General features: G+C 46.8%; 1 long non-coding RNA gene across 1 annotated transcript in view; it reads left to right on the top strand.

Moving 5' to 3' along the window:
- Positions 1 to 21,278, top strand: part of LOC148516577 (uncharacterized) — a 313,398-nt gene that overhangs the window by 287,111 nt on the left and 5,009 nt on the right. The window lies entirely within an intron of this gene.

The raw sequence follows: 21,278 nt of genomic DNA, 5'->3' as shown, positions 1-21,278 counted from the left end.
TCTCTCAGCACACCATCATCTCCCCCCTGCGTCAACTCTCAGCACACCATCATCTCCCCACCACGTCATCTCTAAGCACACCATCACCGCCCCTTTGCGTCAACTCTGTCACACCATCACCTCCCACCCTGCGTCACCTCTCAGCACACCATCATCTCCCCTCCTGCGTCACCTCAGCACACCATCATCTCCCCCTGCATCATCTCTTGGCACACCATCATCTCCCCACTGCGTTGTCTCTCAGCACACCATCACCACCACCCCTGCGTCAACTCTCAGCACACCATCATCTCCCCCCTGTGTCATTTCTCAGCACACCATCACCTCCCCCTGCATCAACTACTAGCACACCATCATCTCCCTCCCTACGTCATCTCTCAGCACACCATCATCTCCCTACTGCGTCGTCTCTCAGCACACCATCACCTCCCTACCTCGTCTCTCAGCCACACCATCAACCCTCCCTGCATCATCTCTCAACACACCATCACCTCCCTTGTGTCATCTCTCAGCAGACCATCACCTACCCCCTGCATCATCTCTCAGTCACGCGATCATCTTCCCCAGCGTTGTCTCTCAGCACACTGACAAAGATGCACACACACTGACATAGATACACACTGACACAGATACTCACACACTGACACATATATACAAACACACTGACACATATACATACTGACATATATACACAGACTGACACATATACATACACACACTGAAAAGCCTACACAGACACACACCTCTTTCACACAAATGCAGCCAGCAGCCCCCTCTCCCCCGGCACCACACATGATAAATGAGCACACACCAACGGTGAGCTCTCCCTCCCGCGGCAGCTTAGCCACCCGCCGACGCCCCCCTCCCCCATAACCCACCAGCGGTAAGCGGAGACTGAGAGAGTGCCGAGGGAGGAAAAATCACTCCTCACTACGCATAGACGACAGCTATAGTCTCTGATCAGGATAGAGCTTGGTAAGAAGACTGCCTGGGAGGGGCTGCGCGCTTCCGCTGCAGCTCCCCCTACAGGCAGCCCGGCCAGCACCAGGCTAGCAGGCACATTTGCCTGCTCATTAAAGAAGTCAGGACACTATTGTGGTGGGGGGAGGGCGCGTGTGTGGGTGCGATGCCCTGGCCGGCGGTGCTCCCCTCTGCGGGGCTTGCCACGGCGCCCAGGGCACGAGCCCCGCTCAACACACCCACCCACCCCCCTCTCCTAGTTACGCCACTGTACTCAGGTAGAGCCATGCAGCATGCGGCAGTAATAGCACATAGGATGGTGGATGACACTAGAAAATACCCATTTTCGGGGGATATCTGTAACTATTACATATTCCCCAGATGTACTATGGAGGGATCTCAGCAGATATCTCTGAATTGGCCACCACACATGTGTGGTCTATAGACTGCGCATACGCATGAGTCCCGAGAGAGGAGCGAGGAGACCACTGATGCGGTCACTTTCATACCGAGTACATTGCAGGGATGGCATTGAATATGTGATTATTGATAAATGGGCCCTTTAATCCTTTAATGCACAGGTGATCTATTACTAAAACTTTCTGTGCTCCTATATAAAGCTTCTCTGGCTTATCTCCTTGTCAAGCCCCATTTCCCAGACGCAGAGTTCAGGCCAGCAAAGCTTACTGCCAGGTCCACAGGCACTAAGGATAATTTGGTGGGTGGAGATGCACATAAATAAGCCATTCTTTTGTCCCCATTATTTTGGTAACAGATGCTAAAAGCCCCATCACAGGTGAGTTGCAGGTGAACACGCCGTATAGTTTGGCAGTCAGAACACTCACTTAATTTCAGCTAACAAGACTTCTCCTTGTTAGGGTTTTAGGCCAGTCGACGTCTAGGATTACAGCGGTGTGAAAGGAACATGCTTTTCTTAGTGTGTTAGACTGATCCACAATAATAGGGCAGCGTTTTACCCTGAGCCTCTCGCTTGCATCTCAGGTTTTTTTCTCTCTCTCTCTCACCCTCTCTCTTTTTGCCACATTATTACTGACTGGAGCTGCTTGTACGTTGGAGAGAAAAGAGTAGGCTTGTTCTGCTTTAAAGGAGCTTAGGAAGAGAGATAAATTTGTCTCTTCTTAGCCTAATTATTCTGTTCGGTTCTGGGCAAGCCGCCCAATTTAACCACAAAGCTCTGTAAGGTACAGCGCAGAGATGCTGGGAACACTGGAAGCACTCGCCCATGTAACACTTGCTAGGCAATAATAGCATTTGCTTAATGTTTTACATTGCAAAACACACATTAATGTTGAAAGCTACATGGTTTGGACAAATGTAAAAAAAAAAAAAGTATATTTCCATGGGCAGAAGTTCCACCGCATTAAGGAGTTCTGTGTAATGATACAAAAATAGATCTTTAAAGGTGCCTACACACTAGACGACTCTCAAATGATGCAATGTCTTCAACGATTTCCCTTGAACTCCCCGGCACTCCCGTACAGACGATATCGTGCATACACACAGGGCCTGATTCAGAGCCGGACGCTCTTTCAGAGTGCTCGCTCTGAATGTGGGCGGCATTTTTTTTTCAGAACCGGCCTCCTGGCCGCTCGCTAAGCTGTGAGTGACCACCCACAGCTTTTGCGAGCGGCCAGGTGATGGTTGCGATGGTCGCGACCATCGGGCTTGCGACGAGACCCTTGTGGTAAGGTCTCGTCCATCGCAAGCCCCAGTGAGCTTCCGGCTCAAATAGAGCCGGAAGCTCACTACTGAGGCCACCCCCAAACGGCAGGGATTCCTTCGGGAACGCCTCCGTTTGGCCAGCCATCCCCCCCGCCTGCCTCCAAAACGGGGCGAGCTGTCAATCACAATCGACAGCCGCCCCTTTTTGGTGCGAGACCCATAGCGATGGAGCGCCCGTCGCTGGTCGGGTCTCGCGCATGCGCAGTGGGGGACCATCGGGCGAGCGGGTCTGAATCAGGCACACTGTGCAATCTGACCAATGATCTAACGATATATCGTTTCAAAATCGTTGGATCGTTCACAATATATACTGTTTGCTTTACAAACACCTGGTGATTATCTTAAAGATTTCAGCAAAATGTAAATAATGGGCTGGACTAACTGCAGGGTATATAAAGCAGGCGCCATTTTAGCTCTGCGCCCTTCTACTCTGTGACTAGTGAGGCTTGGTGTATAACTGCTGAACGCTGTACATTGCTGTTCTGCTCTGCTTTGTTTTGCCTGGCTCAACAAAGTGCTACTATCCTGCATTCTGTGGTGTTGGATCCTTATCAGTATAGAGTTCTGGTAGCCTATGCTGGGGCTACGGTGGTAGCTGAGAAGGAGAATGGCCAGCGAATTAGGAGGTGGTAACATGGGAAGGTGCTTGAAAACGGGGGTGTGGAGATCCGAACGCAGGCGTGCCTCATTATGCGAACGGCGTTTTAAGGGAGTGCATAATTAACAAAGTAGTGTCATGGCACACGTGACGGGAGGTTTTACACTGACATGATCGTAGAGCATAGGAGAGGGTCAGGTCAACCTTTAGCTCTACGACCAGTTCCGATGGCATACGATGCTCGCGATTAATCCTTATGTAGCCGGAGATGACGTGTTATGCGTTATGCGTACGAGAAGTGGGCGTATTTTTAGCGATCCGACCGCATCCACCCCTTGGTCGGCCAGCTAACGATCCGGCCTTAGGGACGCAACATGCGTCTGCATCATTTGCATATCTGGCCCCTTTTTCTATACGACCGTGCGGCCGCTTCGACCGACTCTGAATGAGGTCCCAAGTTCCGGAGAGCAATCCCTACTGAGGAGAGACTGGTGGTAACCCTACGCTTCCCGGCTACTGACAGGTCCCTTGTTGATCTGAAGTTTGGATCTCTCATTTCTCCGCAAGCTTTGGGCGTCATCATCCCTGAGACCTGCAAACCTATTGTTAATGTGCTGCAGTACCAGTATTGCAAGGTAAGAAAACACAAAGAAAAAAAAAATGTATTGAACATTTTTTTTTAAAATGTAGAAAACTTTTTTTTATGAAACTGTAAAAACACTTTAAAACAGTGAAAAATTTGCTGCCAACCTGGCTGCATTTTTTTCATAAAACTTTAAATATAATATGTAAAATACTTTACAATATAAATATTAATACAATAGTAAAACTAAAGTATCAACAAGTTTTATCAGTCCCAATAACTATGGTGATCTATGATATATGGTGGTTCTGGAGCTGATTTGAATAGGTCAATAAACACGTGCCGTAAGTGCAATTTTGGTTCCGGACCCATCAATCTGCCCTTGCGCCATGCGTTTATTGACCTAGGGCCCGATTCAGACCCGGACGCAACGCTGCGCTCGCACGCTATGGCCAATTGTCGCCTGTCTGTGCATGCATATACGGCAAAATGCGCATGTGCGAGCCAGTAATTGCATTCGGGAAGCGATTGCTCGGATAACACAGAAGACCCGCTAGTTTTTTTTTTTAATAATAGTTTTTATTGAAAGTTTAATACAAAGAAATGGGGATACAGAAGGAAAAAGAAGGGAAAAAGGGTAAGCCAGACATATTGCATATCACAATATAAATCAATCGATCTTGGTCCTTGTACATATAATTGATACTTAAACATTTTAGGACAAGAAAAATGTTTTATAAAACACTTCACAACACATATAGACAAAATACAAAATAATCAGTTAATGGAACTACCCCGGATCTGCGTGAGGTGAACAGAGAACACCGAGATCAACCGGAACATTATAAATGGTGGAATGGCCTTGTTTTTCCCTATATTCTCCCCATTTAAACCATTTCATATGGATGGAATTGACGGAGGAGGAGTATTTCTCACCCGTTTTTTCAAAAACAAAATGATTATGGATCTTGTTTTCTACCCCTGTCTTCCACCCCTGAGCAATTGTAGCTTTTGTAGCAATCAGCACATGACCCATAATATATCTCTCGCCACGTGATAATTCCCCAGGATAAAAGTGGAATAAGGCAACTAGAGGCTCCGCCTGAATAGTTACACCAACTATTCCACAAGGGGCGAAGTAGAGGGCAGGACCAAAACAACCTCTCAAGCAATATTGCGAGACAGAGGGCCAGATCTTATGCAGCCTTTCAGGAGTCATTTGTAATACATTTCTGAATGGTTGATACATTTGGATATAGTAAAACTGGAACGAAAAATAATATTCCAGTCCTCATCAGAAAGATTCACAGCCAGATCCCTCTCCCATTTAAGCTGACACGGAAGTTTCCCTTTTAAGACCCGCTAGTTTGACTGACAGAATGTGCCATTTGTGGGTGTTAACAGGGGAAGGTCCTAGAAATCGGGGGAGTAGTGGTGTGAATGCAGGCGTGTCTGAGCGGCAAAACGGCGTTTTATGGGCGTCCATAATTACAAGGCTGCGTCATTGTACACGTCACCTGGGGTTTGTTTTGACTGAAGCACTCGCAGTGCTTGCGGTAGGGTAGGGTCTACCACAAGCACTGTGTATGCCTCCGATGGTTCCCGATGTTACTTATTGTTATATACACTTCCTGGAGATGACGTGCGTAACGAAGGGCAAGTGGGCGTCATTACACTGGCTTCCGAAGAAATTGCCGTTGCACGCTAAGACAAAGAGGTCGTCTGTATGTCTTGCTGGAGGTTGCTAGCGCAGCATTGCGTCCAGGTTTGAATCACCCCCCTAGTTCAATCTGCGACAGAAGCATCATATATGATAGAGTGGCTATTGGGAATAATAAAACTTGTTGATAATTGGGCTACAAAAATACCCACAGCTTAGCGAGCGGCCTGGAGGCCGGCCAAAAAAAAAACACAGGCTGCCCAGATTCAGACCGAGCGCTCACAAAGAGCGTCCGGCTCTGAATCAGGGCCTTAGTGCACCCACTCCATACATCCGCTTGTGAGAGCAGCTCTCATCACTATCAGCACGAATATCTACCAGCCCTGTCCAGGCTGCAGGAGATCCACCTGAAATTGCCGGATCTTTGCCTACGCTTGTCTCCTGAATAGGTCGTAATTCAGTCTGCACGCCCATGGCATACTCATGCTAAGTGTAAACGCCCCATAGCCGCCCTGTTATACCTATATAGATCCACTTCACTCTCCGCAGAGATGGGCTCGGCCTTGTGAGCATGCGCAGTGGAAAAAGTATCAGAGGCGGCTGCTTTCCATCAGGCCCTCCCCAAGGACCAGTGGTCCTTTCTTCTCTTCTACCCCTTATAGAATATTGATAAGTTTTTGTCAAAACTTGCGGCTGCTCATTGCCTATTGGCCAAACTCCGGAAACAAAGGGAAAGTTTTTTCACCTGAATGGAAAATATTACTAAGCACTTGCATGAAAAAAATTATAAATTCCATCAGGTCTGGGCTCCCTGGTTGCACCTGTAAATCTGTTCTCTGTTATCTTTGGATAGTACTGCTATAACGTCTCCTTATTGACTCCCATTGCCCCATTCACAGAGTTGGACCCCTCTTCCTATTATTGCCTCTGATCATAAAACCTCTACTAGTTGATATTTCCCATATGTGACCAAGAGTATTCATTCATACATACACCCCATGCTAGCCAGTGTAAAAAATACACATTTTTAAAACTATAATCATCAAACAGCGGGGCAGCCGTTTTATGGGCTGGACCAGGGGCGTATCTACACATTAGCCAGTATGGCAGTCGCCATGGGCGCCAGCCTTGGGGGGGACGCCGCCCAGCGTTGCCATCCACGGCCAGGGGGTAGATACGCGCCTGTATATGTACACAGTATGTACACGGTATAAGTGACACAGTATAGAAGGAAGAGGCCCTGCTGCGCTCTGATCATCCCTCACACAGCGGCGATTACTCTCCTTCCTCCCGTCCGCCAGGGGGAGCCCGGTGGACACAGCAGAGAGTTGGAGGCGGTGGGTCACGTGGTGCGGAAGAGACGAGTGTGTGTGGGCACCAGGTAGCTGGGTGCGGGAACAGGCGGCTGCTGGGATACCCGGGCATTGGTGAGGCTGGTACTGTGCTGCGAGGATCAGGTGTCCAGCCCGTGTGCTGTTATCTATAGTGTCAGTGGTTTTACACTCTCCACTGGTTACCATCGCTCCTTGGCTGGTGTAAGTAGTCTATGGCGCTGCATACCCTTGTGTATAGAGCCACAACAGCTGTGCTAACGCGGGCCTGACTGTACAACCCATTTTTTCTAATGTAACTGTATTTTGCTGAATTCCGAGTCATGTATACATCCACCGGGATGGAGGGAGCTGTGAGGGGGAAGAGCTGGGGGGAGGGGGGGGGCAGTCCGTCCCTTATTTTGCCAGGGGCACTCAGACCCCTAGATACACCCCTGGGCTGGACCAATATTCCTAGAAATGACATATGACATGCTTCTGTGACTTTGCTGGTCCTAACACAGTGGTGGATTTTAGCTAGGGGCTTCTGCAACCCCCCCCAGTAAATTCCACCACCGCACACCTTCCCCAGTGAGCCCAGGTTTTAGCCGTATTCACATTGCAGGAGTGGAGATGGTCCTGGACCATAGTTACTCCGGGATGGGGCTGCCAGGACGGTGCAGCAGGAGGTATATAGGGGTGGCCGAAGTAGGCGGTGCGGGGGCGTGTCTGGGCAATTGCGTCATCATGGCTCCGCACCCAGCGTTATAATGCCGAACTTACATGCATTAAAAAGTAGGGGCGGGGCTACGTTGACGTGATTCAGTGAGAATCGAGTCATCGCACCCCTGGGCCGTCCACTTTCGGCCGCGGGGGCCGGCGGCTATTCTGGGGGACTTGCCTACTCTTGCGGGGGGCCAGGAGCAGCTCCCGATTTTCAGTAGTACAAGTAGTGGTTAATCTGACGCTGCTGGCAGTTCCAGGGGGAGGAAACTGCTCCCCCTGGGACTGCCAGTCTGGGGTGTGATTAGTAGTACTAAGAGCTTCCAGCAAGAAGCCCAAGCTGCTGTTTGCCTGGCTAATAGTGCTTCTCGGGGCTGCAATCTACTATGTAGTCCCTAGAAGCTGTTGTAGTGTTACTGCACATGCGTGGCTATTGATGTGCATGCTGGCGTCGGCTGAAATCCGGCGTCACTCTGAGTGACGTTGTCATGAAAATCCCATTCAGTCGCAGCCCTCCCCAAATCTAAAGGCAGGAGCCCCTGCGGGTCCTTAGTGAATTTAAAGGCAGCCTTCCCATGAACATCATCTCATCCAAGATGGCTCATTGCGCAAAGTGCCTCAGTGATGTCATCAGTTCCTAGTTAAGCGAAAGGATTGATTTAGTCATATTGATTGAGCGTACAGAATAGCAGCCTCTTCTGTGTGTAGGTGACCAGCACATTGTAATTATCATGATTAATGATTGGTTCATACCAACGGGAGATGTATAAGGAGGAGGGTTCTGCTTCTCCTGCAGTTTTCATCAGGAGCCTATTGGAAGGCGCATTAGGAAATAACTCAGGAAGTGAGGAATGGAAAATAATGCACCTCGCAACAGCATGTGCTGAGGTCTCGCAGGCTCCCAAACGTATGCACCAAATGTATTGCCTAATATATATTGTGTGTATTATACCCTTTAACTTCCCTTTCATTTCTTAGTTAGGCTGACAGCTTCGCCACTTACTGGCATTGTGTATTCAACTTTATTTACTATATTTAGATTACTTTCCTTAGATATTATGCATTATGTGGCTAAATATAGTCTTATGTTGCACCATGTCATTATGAAATCTGTATTGTGTTAGCTCTTTCTATTTCTTATTGCTCTGAAGCGTAGTTAACACTTCCTGATATTTGAGGAACATTCCCCGTCGCATTATTACTTTTTATCTTCCTTTAATTACCTGTTTTGTGATGAGTTCTACCTTGTAATAGTTGCTTTCTTGCCATATTAACCCACCATCCATTCATCTTTACTTTCGCTAAAATCATGAAACAAAACAAAGCTTCTGTAGTTATGGCAATTTTCTTCTAATTTCTCCATTCTATTGCTGCTCCCCTGAGTTGTCCCCACGACGTTAGTGCTGTATTTCTGCCATTCCTTTCTTGCAAGTCGATCAGAAGACTGGAGGTAGCTTACAAAGAAATTGCTAGTGCACATGGGCATGATAGCAAGATGGATGCTAGAGCAGGGAATGGGTATGAAATACCGCCGGCCATCGATTCCCGTCAGCGGCAGCCCGACAGGAGCAGAGTGCGACACAGCGGAAGCCCGACAGCGCTGGAAATCTCGATCGTGGATAGGTAAGTATCCACTAACCTAACCCCCCTAACCCTAACCATCCTTAGGGGTACCTAACCCTAAGTCCCCCCTGGGAGCCCTAAACCTAAAAGGGCTGTCGTGATGCCGGGCGCCGGTCTCCCGGTGTCGGGGAAATGCGGGCGTCTACATCTAGACGCCCGGCATTTCACCCTTGTCGGGATAAGACAGTCGGGAAGCCGGCTGCCGGTATATAGGCAGTTGGCTTCCCGATTGCTTCCCCTAGAGGAGAGACAGGGAACAGTAGAACATGTTCTGCTTTCCCCGTCTCTGTTCCGTCATCTAAAATAGAAAAAATACTGCTGGAAAATAGCGCTCCCTAAGCAACTTTAAAGTGGTGGAGTGCCACAACCAATAAATAAAAATGTGCAAGTACTCCAAAAATATCTAAATAAATGATTGGCTGCACGTTCAACTACACTTGGAGTTACACAGGAATATACTGTATAGATATATATTATAAAATACTATACCATAAAACACACTTAGCATAAAAATACATAATAGCATGAAAAGAGCATGACATGGGATATATTTACGCATATAAACAGAAACAAACAATGTTGAAAAAGTGTCTCAAAACCTGAACAAAGTTCATAATCCAGGTGGAATGAGGAATACACGAATACACATAAAAGTCACAGTTTTGATGCAGCCCAAATCGGCAATTTGATTGATAGGCTGATATACAGTGTAATATATACAATTGAATAAAAGGTTTCCACCTAATCTGCGCACAGCAGCCAATAGTGGGAGTTCTCAATGCTGGTGGATGTCACCACACTCACAAACATTTAGTATTATACACAAATAGCAAAAAGAGCTACACCTAGGCGCTTAACAAATGGTTCTAAATAATCAGAGATACATACATCCCTTTTCGAAATTGAATCTTTTCTCCTTATCTTCTTCCTTTCTCTTATCCGAGCAGAAATTTGATGTTAGATGATGTTAGATGACCTCCTCCTCAGGTGAGTTGACATGTGAAAAAATATATCCATGTATAAATACTCAAATATCTAATCGCAGTTCATAAAGCAGAGAAAAAATCTCCCCAAGACCCTCGTGGCACAGCGGCGTACCCCACTCACAGCAGAGACACGGTGTATACTCCTCAAAAGGTTTCTTTATAAGGTACCATCACCCGGAGATTTCAGAGAAATAGACACAAAGGAAATATCCTGCGTACCATAACTCACATCAGAACAATAGAGACACCACATATAACGGTTTCTTTGATGGGAAGGTATAACAAGCGTACCAGGACTCACAATCAAGATGGTGGTTATATACCCATAATGGTTTCTTTTTCCTCTTGATTTATTATATGTATAGTATAGTCTCCAAATGATGGAATTGATGGATACCGGGTCAAAAAAAAAGTATTTATTATCAATGTGGAAATAAGCTTCAATTCCACAAAATTAACAATATTAAAAACATGTAAAATTGAATAAAAATATCAATAATAAAAAAAGAAAAAAAAGTACATGTACAAAAATATTCTAAAACATTGGTTGATCATCTTCCTTGTGAGTAATGTCAGATATAAAGTGCTTTGGCAAAAATTCTCACAAAATTATGCTCCAAAGCCTAATTAGACATACCTCAACACAGGGGATCTGAAAGATGAACTCACACTTCCTAGTCGACGCGCGTTTCGGCTCATGCAGGAGCCTTTGTCAAGACATGTAGAATAGTGTGAAACAAGCTGTGTGACGTCAGGTGACACGCTGGTGTCACTTTTGGCGGTCACTGGAACAACATTCTGGGTTGATTTATCTAGTGGTAGCACAAATGTAATACATTATTTTTCGATATACTAATATTTTTACATTGATTTGATTATTTTAAGTTACTGTTTCTAGCCTCTTTTGTAAGTTGACAGTAACACGTCATTTCCGGGTTTGATATCCAGTGCCTTCATTTACACTATTGCGTTTACTCTATCTGCATTCCATTACCTGGCCGACGGGGAGAAAGGAGTGGGCCCCGGATGGGTAATGCTCACTGGCCCCCTCCTCTCTTAATACCCTGTGTTGCTCCCTCCCTAGCGCTGCCTGCCCCTAGCCCTCTCCTTGCTCCCCAGCGCTGTCATAACTGCTGTCTGCACCTACTCTCTACCCTCAGCTCTACTCCAACTTCCCTGACAAGCTTCAAGCTTGTCAAGGATTGAGCCCTGAAATTAGCTGTAGTCTAGATCTTTGAGCCATTATTAAACCTATACACCTGGTCACGAGGAATACACCCCACTGAGAATGTCAGTTCACGCACCACTCTATAGGGGCAATTCAGTTCAATGTAATGGTCAAGCAAAGACAGTCGACTACCAATATCTTCGCTCATTTGGTCTTGCCCCCCCAAATATGTGTGCAGGAAAATAAGCAGTTATTTGCGCAGCCAGACATCAACAGTGATGTTTGGCACTATGTTGTGCTGAATTGAATGGACCCCTATAATTTCATGGCACCAGAGTGCCATGGATAATCTCTAAAACCTGAACCGTTGGGATGCCTTGAGGACCACGTTTGGGAACCTCTGGGTTAGAAATGTAGAGGGGAGAGGATTGATTGGAGTTAGAATTGTGTTTTGTAGCAGAAGGGGAGCCAATGTAGAACCAGGCGAAAAGGGGAGGCAGAAATTTGGTTGGAGAGAAAGATGAGTCGAGCAGCAGTGTTAAGGATAGACTGTAGTGGAGTAACGCAGGAGTCAGGAAGGCCAGCTATGAGAAGGTTACAATAGGCCAGTCAAGAAATGAGCAGACGATGGAAGAGGATCTTTGTCACCAAGGTGGAAGTAGCAAGACTTGGAGAGGACCTGAATTTGAGGTTTGAATGAGAGTACCTAGCTTTTGCAGCATAGTTAGAAATGAGAGACTTTATGTAAAGATCTTTTCCAAATATCCAGGAAATTTGGCTCAACAACATTCTCCCATTTTTTGACAAATCATAGATTTAATTCATCATGTTAATTTCTTATTTATTTATATAGGGTCACCATATTACATAGAGCTGTACAGAGAATATTAGTATTGCATCAGTCCCTGTCCCATAGGAACTACAGGGGAAGATGTATACAGCAATGAAAAGAGTGGATAAGTCGAGTAGTTGCCCATATCAACCAATCAGCTCTGAGGAAACATTTATCAAGTACATTCTATATTATGATAGATTGAAGCTAACTGGTTGCTATGGGCAACTTCTTCACTGGCACACTTCTATGTTCTATTCATTGCTTGATACATAGCCCCCTACCACACAACGGTATGTAGTTACGTGACTGGCGGCCCAAGGCCGCCGGTCACAGTCCCGACGGCTAGGGATTCATGACAGGCGTCAAGATACCGACGCCTATCATAATCCCGATGTCGGATTCCAGGACGACGCGGGCCCGATTGAGGTAAGTGCGGGGCACCCGACCTCTTAACCGCGGGGGGGAGGGTTAGGTTTAGGGCACTCCGGGGGGATTTAGGATTAGGCACCCACATGGGGGAGTTAGGATTAGGAACTAAGGGGGGCGGAGTTAGGGCTAGGCACCCCCCCAGGCGGGTTAGGTTTAGGGGGAGGGGAGGTTAGGATTAGGCACCTCTGGGGGGAGGTTAGGGTTAGGCACTAGGGGGGGAGAGGGGACAGTTAATTACGTGCTGCTGTCGGGATTTCCTCCCTTCAGACAGACGCTGTCGGGATTTGAACCAGCGGCTAAACACCCGCCGGCATTTTAATTCCATTCCCACACAACCTAGTGGTCCATGTAAGTCAGCAGCCAATTAACCTGCCAGTATGTTTTTGGAGTGCAGGAGGAAAGCCTAGAACTAGGAGAACATACAAGTACCACATTGTTAAGGCCCCAGTCTGATATCTAACTCATGACCACAATGCTATGATACAACAGTGCTAGCCATAATGTAAATTCACGCACCACTCTATAGGGGCAATTCAATGTAATGGTCAAGCGAAGAAAGTCGACTACCAATATCATCGCTCATTTGTTCCTGCCCCCCAAATATGTGTGCAGGAAAATGAGCATAATAAGTGGTTATTTGCGCAGCCAGACATCGCAGTGATGTTTGGCACCATGTTGTGTTCCTGACTCCAATTTTCACAGTTGTATATTTTATATATATATATATATATATAGCGTTCCCGCTAGGCTGTTTTAGCGGGGCGCGGCGCCCTGCCCTCCTTCTGGAGGGCAAAAAGCACCCTGCCCTCCAGAAGGAGGGCAAAGAGCGCCCTGTCCTCACAGCCTGTGGGTGCCGTCTTCACCCGCGGGTCGAGAAATGTGCAGTGACCCGGTCACCGCCGGAGAATAGATGCCGGGCGCATGCGCCCGGCATCCATTCTCACTGTCTGCAGCTCTTGGGGGCTGCCGGCGTGTCCGTAAGTGCCGGGCACGCCCCCAAATGTGGCGAAAAAGGGACGCGTCTTATAGACACGCCCCCTTTTTATGGCGCGCACAGAGTTGCCCTCTCTAGCTCCAGCACCCTGCCTGCTGCCGGAGCTAGAATGAACACTATATATATATATATATATATATATATATAATCAATTTAATTTATTCGTGTCATAGTAACATGATGCATTTAGCTAAAATTCTACAGAAAAAGTGACATTGCTGTGTTCCTCTTTTTATAAGCCACAAACAAAAGCTTTATATAGCTTGTAGGAAATAATATTCATAAGAGGTTATTTCACTTTTTATTTCATAGATGTATGTCAGGATCACTATAGACACTTAGGACTTTGGCCCTCATTCAGAGCCGTACGCTCTGAGCAGAGCGCACGCTCTGAATGAGGGCCGGGCTCCATGAAAATGGAGCGTCCTCCTGGACGCTCGTATAGCTGTGGGTCACCACCCACAGGCTATACGAGCGTGCATTGTGATGGTCGTGACCATCGCGACCATCGAAATTGCGAGCCGGAGCCTGCGGTTGAGGTTTTCAACCGCAAGCTCCAGAGTGATTTTGGCTCTATCAGAGCCAAAATCACTCCCACTGACATCATTAGTGATGTCAGTGGGCCGGCTTCTGACGGGAGGCGTTCCCGTGGGAACGCCCCCCGTCAGGGAGGCACGCCCACCAAAGGGGGCGTGCTGTCAATCAACATTGACAACACACCCCCTTTGATCGGACACAACGAGCGAAGGACTTTCCTTCGCTCGTCGCGTCTGGCGCATGCGCACGACGGAGCTCCCTCCGTCGTGCGCATGCTCAGTCCATAACATCGACCCACTTGCGAGCGGACAGCCGCTCGCGAGTGGGTCTGAATCAGGCCCTTTGTGTCTGAAATAAATAAGATGGCTTGGTGTATAATCAGAAGAGATGTTATTATTAGAAGGCCGAAGTGTCGCTTTTTCAGTTTACCGCTGTGCATCCTGCTTAATATTTGTAGGACCTCTCAATGTTACATTTAGGTTTCCTTACATAAAATAGCTACTAATAACATTCACAACACACCAACTGACAGGAGTGCATATATTTCACATTTGTACAGTTGTCAGGGAACTTTTTACCTTTTACCCCAAAATATATTTAGATACCCCGACGTTACCCCCTTGATATGAAAGAAAGGAAATCAAATACTAGTGCCCCCATATAATGCCCCTTTAGTAGTGCCCCCATATAATGCCCCTGTAGTGCCGCTTGTACAAAAAAAAACACCTTAATCCCCGCTCCTGCATCCGCCGCCGTCCTGTCCTCCCAGCTGCTCCTCGGAACTATGGGAAAGACGTCATGACGTCAGAAGAGAAATCCAGCCTCCGGCTAACGTGGCGCTACAGGGAAGGAGCTGGGCGCCCGCTGGTAATAACATCTCAGCGGGCGTCCGGCTTAGAGCCTCCCTGCGGCACAGGCGGGCATGCATATGAATCATTCTATATTATCATTTTTACCCCATGTGGGGTAATTTACCCCTGTTCCCTGACCACTGTGTTAGAGGCTGTCTGTTGTGTACTTCAGTGGGACTACTGTCCTGAAGTCTCCTGGAGGTCATTTCTGAACCGTGCCCCATGTGCACCACAAAATTCCTTGTTTTGCAGTGGCGCGCTTCAGTGGTCCAATCAAACCACATCCCGGGTTCACTCTGCAGACATATCTGTCCATTGGCAAGTGTGTACAGACGGTCTGCAGACCGCCCGTACACACACAGTAGCAGCCGCGGGGAGGGGGGGCGAAAAACGCCTCTGACACGCACAGCAGCCATAGGGTCCCGGCCGCTGGGACCTGGGGGCACAAGCAGATGATGGCCGTTCAGTGTGTATGAACGACCATCATCTGCAGATATATCTGTCAGGTGTGTACCCACCATAAGGACCAGCGTATGCGCCCTAGCTACTCTCAACATCCCCTTGGAACAACCTCCTCCTCTTCGGGTTGTGGTTCTGGATTGTGACATCAGGGCACAGAGCTGCACAAGCGTCATGACATAACAAAATAAGCAGGGAGACCATGGGACAAGTACCAGGGGAGCAAGAAGATGTGTTAAGGAAGTGCCCAAAGGAAGCACCCTGCATATTTTTATGTAACAGGGTGCCTCTGCAGGTACCTGCAAGGTGGCAACAGGTGATGTTGGGTCACAAACCATTCTGGTCCCCTCAGCCTTGCGCCATTGGTGGCGCCACCAGTCACACAATTCTCGTAATAGCCTTATGTAATAGCCATCACGCTCCCAGATCTATACCAACGTGATAAAGCAGCAGCAAGCCGCTCCTAAGTAAGTAAGCATGTTACTTTTGCGTGTAAACGTGCCTAGAACATGCTTGCCAATATTTGCTGATTCCAGAAGAGGAGGTGTAGGGGTCCACTGTTGGTGGGGACAGGTCAAACAAACCACGTAATGTGGAATCACACCCTGTGACACAATGACGTGAACTCACAGGGAGTGCCACCTTGTCTCTCCCTTTTTTTATTGTGGGGTGGGGTGAGAAGGGTTCTGTACTTTTGCAAAAATCCATGTGATTCCCTAAAAATTCAGGAGTCTCTCGGTCGTTCCATTAGAGTTGGCAACGATGGATAAGAAATGCCCTTCCCACACAAGGTCTGTACTGGCAAAGCAACACGTTTGCTTCTTCCTTGATCTTTTGCAGATTGGGTGCTCGAAATGCGCCAGTTTGGTGGGACAGTGCATGTAAGCTAATGCATTTCACAATCTACACAAATGTCACCCATGAAAGAAGCACTGCCATGTCATGCCATTACCTTCCCACACTAATTCATGCAAGAATGAGTAGAAGTGTGTCATACAAGAAACTCGTGAAGAAAATTCAGGAAAGGTTCTCTTTCATTCTGGGAGCATTCCAACTGTGGATATAGGCTTTGTTTTGAACCTCTGTTATGCGCAGAGGGATTCTTAAGTAAAATACAAATAATCTGGGCAGTCAGTCAACGTTATGCACATTGGGGCAAAAATCACAAGTTTGCGCTTAATACAAGAACTGGTGCAATAGCATCATGGGATGTTCATATATACGCCGCACAGCTCAGTCATAAAGGACCTATTGCATTAAATTTACTGTGGTGGATTTGAAAGCCAGGCGAGTTGGAATAAAGGGCTGCACAGATCCTATTCATCTGTGCAGCTATTATCAAGAAATGTAAAAATGATTGAAGGGGGGGGGGAATTTCTTTAGGGACTCCAGCTCTGGGTTGACAAGTCTAGGACTGGTTGATATTATGGAAGGGGGACACCATGCAGAGTATCTCCCTGCTATAGTGTCTGTCTCCCTTCTATAGTGTCTGGTTCAGACAAAATAGGAGGGACCCTACACCATTCTCCCCCTCTATTTTTCACTACCAGACCAAGCTTTCACTTTGCAGGGGATCCACATGTTCCTAGCTATAATTAAACTATACAAGCTTGCACAGATCTCAGGGATCTGCGCAGGTTTGCAAACCACTGTGTGCGGGTTCTTCCTAGAAACTCAAAACATCCTTACGTAAATTTTGTACGTTAACTTTAGAACCCATCATCAATCCGCAGTGGGTTCTGGCAGGTTCAAAATTACAGCAATCCGCCGCTTAGTAAATCTTGCCCCTTGTCTACCTGTGTGCTGGGAATTACATACATACTTAGGCTTAGAATATATATTATATATATAATTATTATTGTTTATTTATGTGGCGCCACAAGTGTTCCGTAGCGCCTTACAAGGTGCATAACCAAAAAGTGACTTACAGTAAAATACAATACAATGAAGGACAAGGACATGGATAATATACATTGATACATAGGTGGCCATAACACCCAATTAAGCAACAAAGCATAGGCACCAAGTGTTAGGTGTCCTAGTGGTGAGTGAGAAGTAGATGAACATAAAGTAAGGAGAAGCACAAAAGGGTAGAGGGCCCTGCTCGCAAGAGCTTACATTCTCCAGGGGATGGGCAGACAGATGGGCATGATACAGATGGGGAAGACAGGGAGGAGGGAGCATGTAGTAGCAAGTTAGGATGAGAGCTGGAAAGCATTGATGAAGTAGTGGGTCTTGAGAGCCCGTTTGAAGGATTGTAGAGAGGTGGAGAGGCTGATGGTGAGTGGGAGAGAGTTCCAAAGCTGAGCAGCAAAGTCTTGGAGGCGGGAGTGGGAGGAAGTAATCGGCATGAGATGCGGTGTGCATTTGTTGAACGAAGAGGGCGGACAGGAGAATGAAGGGAGGTAAGGTCAGAGATGTAAATGGGAGAGGAGTGTGTGAGGGCTTTGCAAGCTAGTGCAAACACCTGGTGAGGACGAAGAGGATTGCATCGGGAATGGGTAAGTATATAGCACATATGGGATCCCAGCATCGGGATTCTGACCACCAGGATTCCAACTGTTGGTATTTCATACTGATACCAATGCGTTCAGGATCCCGGCAGTCGGGATGCCGACGCTTACATTACCAATGCCGAAATACCGACGTAGGTCAGAGTTCCAGCACCAGCATCCCGTCCACCCTGGATGCCGCAGGTAGGTAGTGGGGGGAGGGTTAGGGTTAGTCACTAAGGGGGAAGGTTAGGTTTAGGGTGCGGGGAGGGGGAGGTTAGGTTCAGGCACTAGGGGGGAGGTTAGCGTTAGGCACCAAAGAGGGAGGGTTAGGGTAGGGAGAGGGGGCAGGTTAGCATACCGACCAAAAAGTGTTGGTATGGTAACCCTGTCGGGATTCTGACCGCCAGGATCTCAACTGTCAGTATTTCATACCGATCCCAATATACAGCCAATGCCAAAAGTTTTGAGAATGACACAAGTATTGGTTTTCACAAGGTTTGCGCCTTCAGTTTTTATGATGGCAATTTGCATATACTCCAGAATGTCAAGAAGAGTGATCAAATAAATTGCAATTAATTGCAAAGTCCCTATTTGCCATGACAATGAACTTAGGGCCTGATTCAGATTCACAAGCGGGTCGATGGTGGGGTACTGCGCACGCGCGCCGCGCGCATGTGCAAGTCCCGGAGAGAGAGAGAAATTATCTCACTCCGGGACTCACTACAAAACGGGCGGCTGTCGATGTTGATCGACAGCTTGCCCCGTTTTGTATGCGGGGAGGAGGGGTGGCTACACAAACTGAGGCGTTCCCGAAGGAACGCCTGCCATTTGTGGGAGGCACCACTGACATCACCAGTGATGTCCGTGGAGAGCTTCCTGCCCTGTTAGAGCAGGAAGCTCTCTTGGGCTTGCGATGGACGAGACCCTACCACAAGGGTCTCGTCGCAAGCCCCAATGATCGCAACCATCACCTGGCCGCTCGCAAAAGCTTAGCAAGCGGCCAGGAGGCCGCTACAAAAAAAAGACGCCCTGATTCAGAGCGAGCGCTCTTAAAGAGCGTCCGTCTCTGAATCAGGCCCTTAATCCCAAAAACAACATTTCCACTGCATTTCAGCCCGGTCACAAAAGGACCAGCTGACATCATGTCAGTGATTCTTTTGTTAACTCAGGTGAGAGTGTTGATGAGGACAAGGCTGGAGATCACTCTGTCATGCTGAGTGAGTTAGAATAACAGACTGGAAGTTTTAAAAGGAGGGTGGAGCTTGAAATCTTCTTTCTTCCTCTGTTAACCATGGTTACCTGCAAGGAAACATGAGCAAGCATCATTGCTTTGCACAAAAAGGGCTTCACAGGCAAGGATATTGCTGCTAGTAAGATTGCATCTAAATCAACCATTTATCGGATCATCAAGAACTTCAAGGAGAGAGGTTCAATAGTTGTGAAGAAGGCTTCAGGATGCCAAAGAACGCCCAGCAAGCACCAGGATCGTCTCCTACAGTTGATTCAGCTGCGGGATCAGGGCACCACCAGTGCAGAGCTTGCTTAGGAATGGCAGCAGGCAGGTGTGAGTGCATCTTCACGCACAGTCAGGCGAAGACTTTTGGAGGTGGCCTGGTGTCAAGAAGGGCAGCAAAGAAGCCACTTCTCTCCAGGAAAAACATAAGGGACAGACTGATATTCTGCAAAAGGTACAGGGATTGGACTGCTGAGGACTGGTGTAAAGTTATTTGCTCAGATGAATCCCCTTTCAGATGTGTTTGGGGCATCTGGAAAAATACTTGTCTGGAGAAGTAAAGGTGAGCGCTACCATCAGTCCTGTGTCATGCCAACAGTAAAGCATCCTGAGACCATTCATGTGTGGGGTTGCTTCTCAGCCAAGGGAGTGGTTTCACTCACAATTTTGCCATGAATAAAGAATGGTACCAAAACTTCCTCCAAGAGCAACTTCTCTCAACCATCCAAGAACAGTTTGGATAAGGCAAAAGTGATAACTAAGTGGCTCGGGGAACAAAACATCGAAACTTTGGGTCCATGGCCAAGAAACTCCCCAGACTTTAATCCCATTGAGATTAAATCCTCAATAGGCGGGTGGACAAACAAAAACCCACAAATTCTGACAAACTCCAAGCATTGATTAGGCAAGAATGGGCAACCATCAGTCAGTATGCGGCCCAGAAGTTGATTGACAGCATGCCAGGGCGAATTGCAGAGGTCTTGAAAAAGAAGGGTCAACACTGCAAATATTGACTCTTTGTATAAACTTAATGACATTGTCAATAAAAGCCTTTTTGACACTCATGAAATGCTTGTAATTTTACCTCAGTATACCATAGTAACATCTGACAAAAAGGTCTAAAAACACTGAAGCAGCAAACTTTGTGAAAAACAATACTTGTGTCATTCTCAAAACTGTTGGCCATGGCTGTATGTGTGGTGTGAATTAATATGAACGCTCAAGATTTCACGTGCTCAGATCAGACTGGCTATAATCCCTTTACTTTTCCTTTCTGGGGTGCTTGACCTGTTAAAAGTTTAGGACTTACTTATGTTAAGAAACTCTCTTCTATGCTGATTGATGCAGAGTAAAAAAAAAAACCTTTATATCAAGCCATGTTATTTAAATTTAAACTTACTGTTTTACCGGCCATGCCCAGGTATTGAATAATGTACGAATTGAATAATGTATACATTACTGTTACCTTGGAGTCTGTACCCCTGTATATTAGCGTTCTGTTCCTGAGTGATCTTTTTTAAAAGGGTAGCTGTCCGCAAAGGGATGCAATAGCATGATTTACATATTTAGTAAATTAGAAACACGTCACTTCTTTTAGTTAATCATTCAGCTCAGTCACACGCTGTATTTAATCGTATTTACTCTATAAGAGTGGCTTTGCCTTCTGCTTTAAAGCATTTATAAGGGCAATTGCACCAAATATCAAAATGTGTGTTTCCTGTCATGCTATCAAGACCATAGTGTGTAGATAATGTTGATCTTATGTCAGTGTGGTTTATTTATAGATCGCATATAATGTTCATTGTTTTATGTAAAATATCAGTTTCATGTTGTCAGTCTTGTTTATTTTCGTCACTGTTTTTTTTTTCTTTTATAATAAACCTATTTAGCTTATTTAGGAGAATAATTAAGTATCAAGGAAGCTTAGTTTGATAGATGCCTCACAGTTACACCATTGGCTCAGTAAAATCATTTGTGGTCTCATTCGACATTTCTACAATGAATTCCTAATGAATTGAGGCTACAGTGTTATGAACGGTAGCTCCGCCCACAAAATGGCTACTGCCACAGTGAATAGGCGACAGATGCCA

Source organism: Taudactylus pleione, unplaced genomic scaffold (genome assembly GCF_031769625.1).
Source record: "Taudactylus pleione unplaced genomic scaffold, aTauple2 ptg000247l, whole genome shotgun sequence".
Taxonomy (NCBI): domain Eukaryota; kingdom Metazoa; phylum Chordata; class Amphibia; order Anura; family Myobatrachidae; genus Taudactylus; species Taudactylus pleione.
This window is presented reverse-complemented; position numbering and strand designations above follow the sequence as displayed.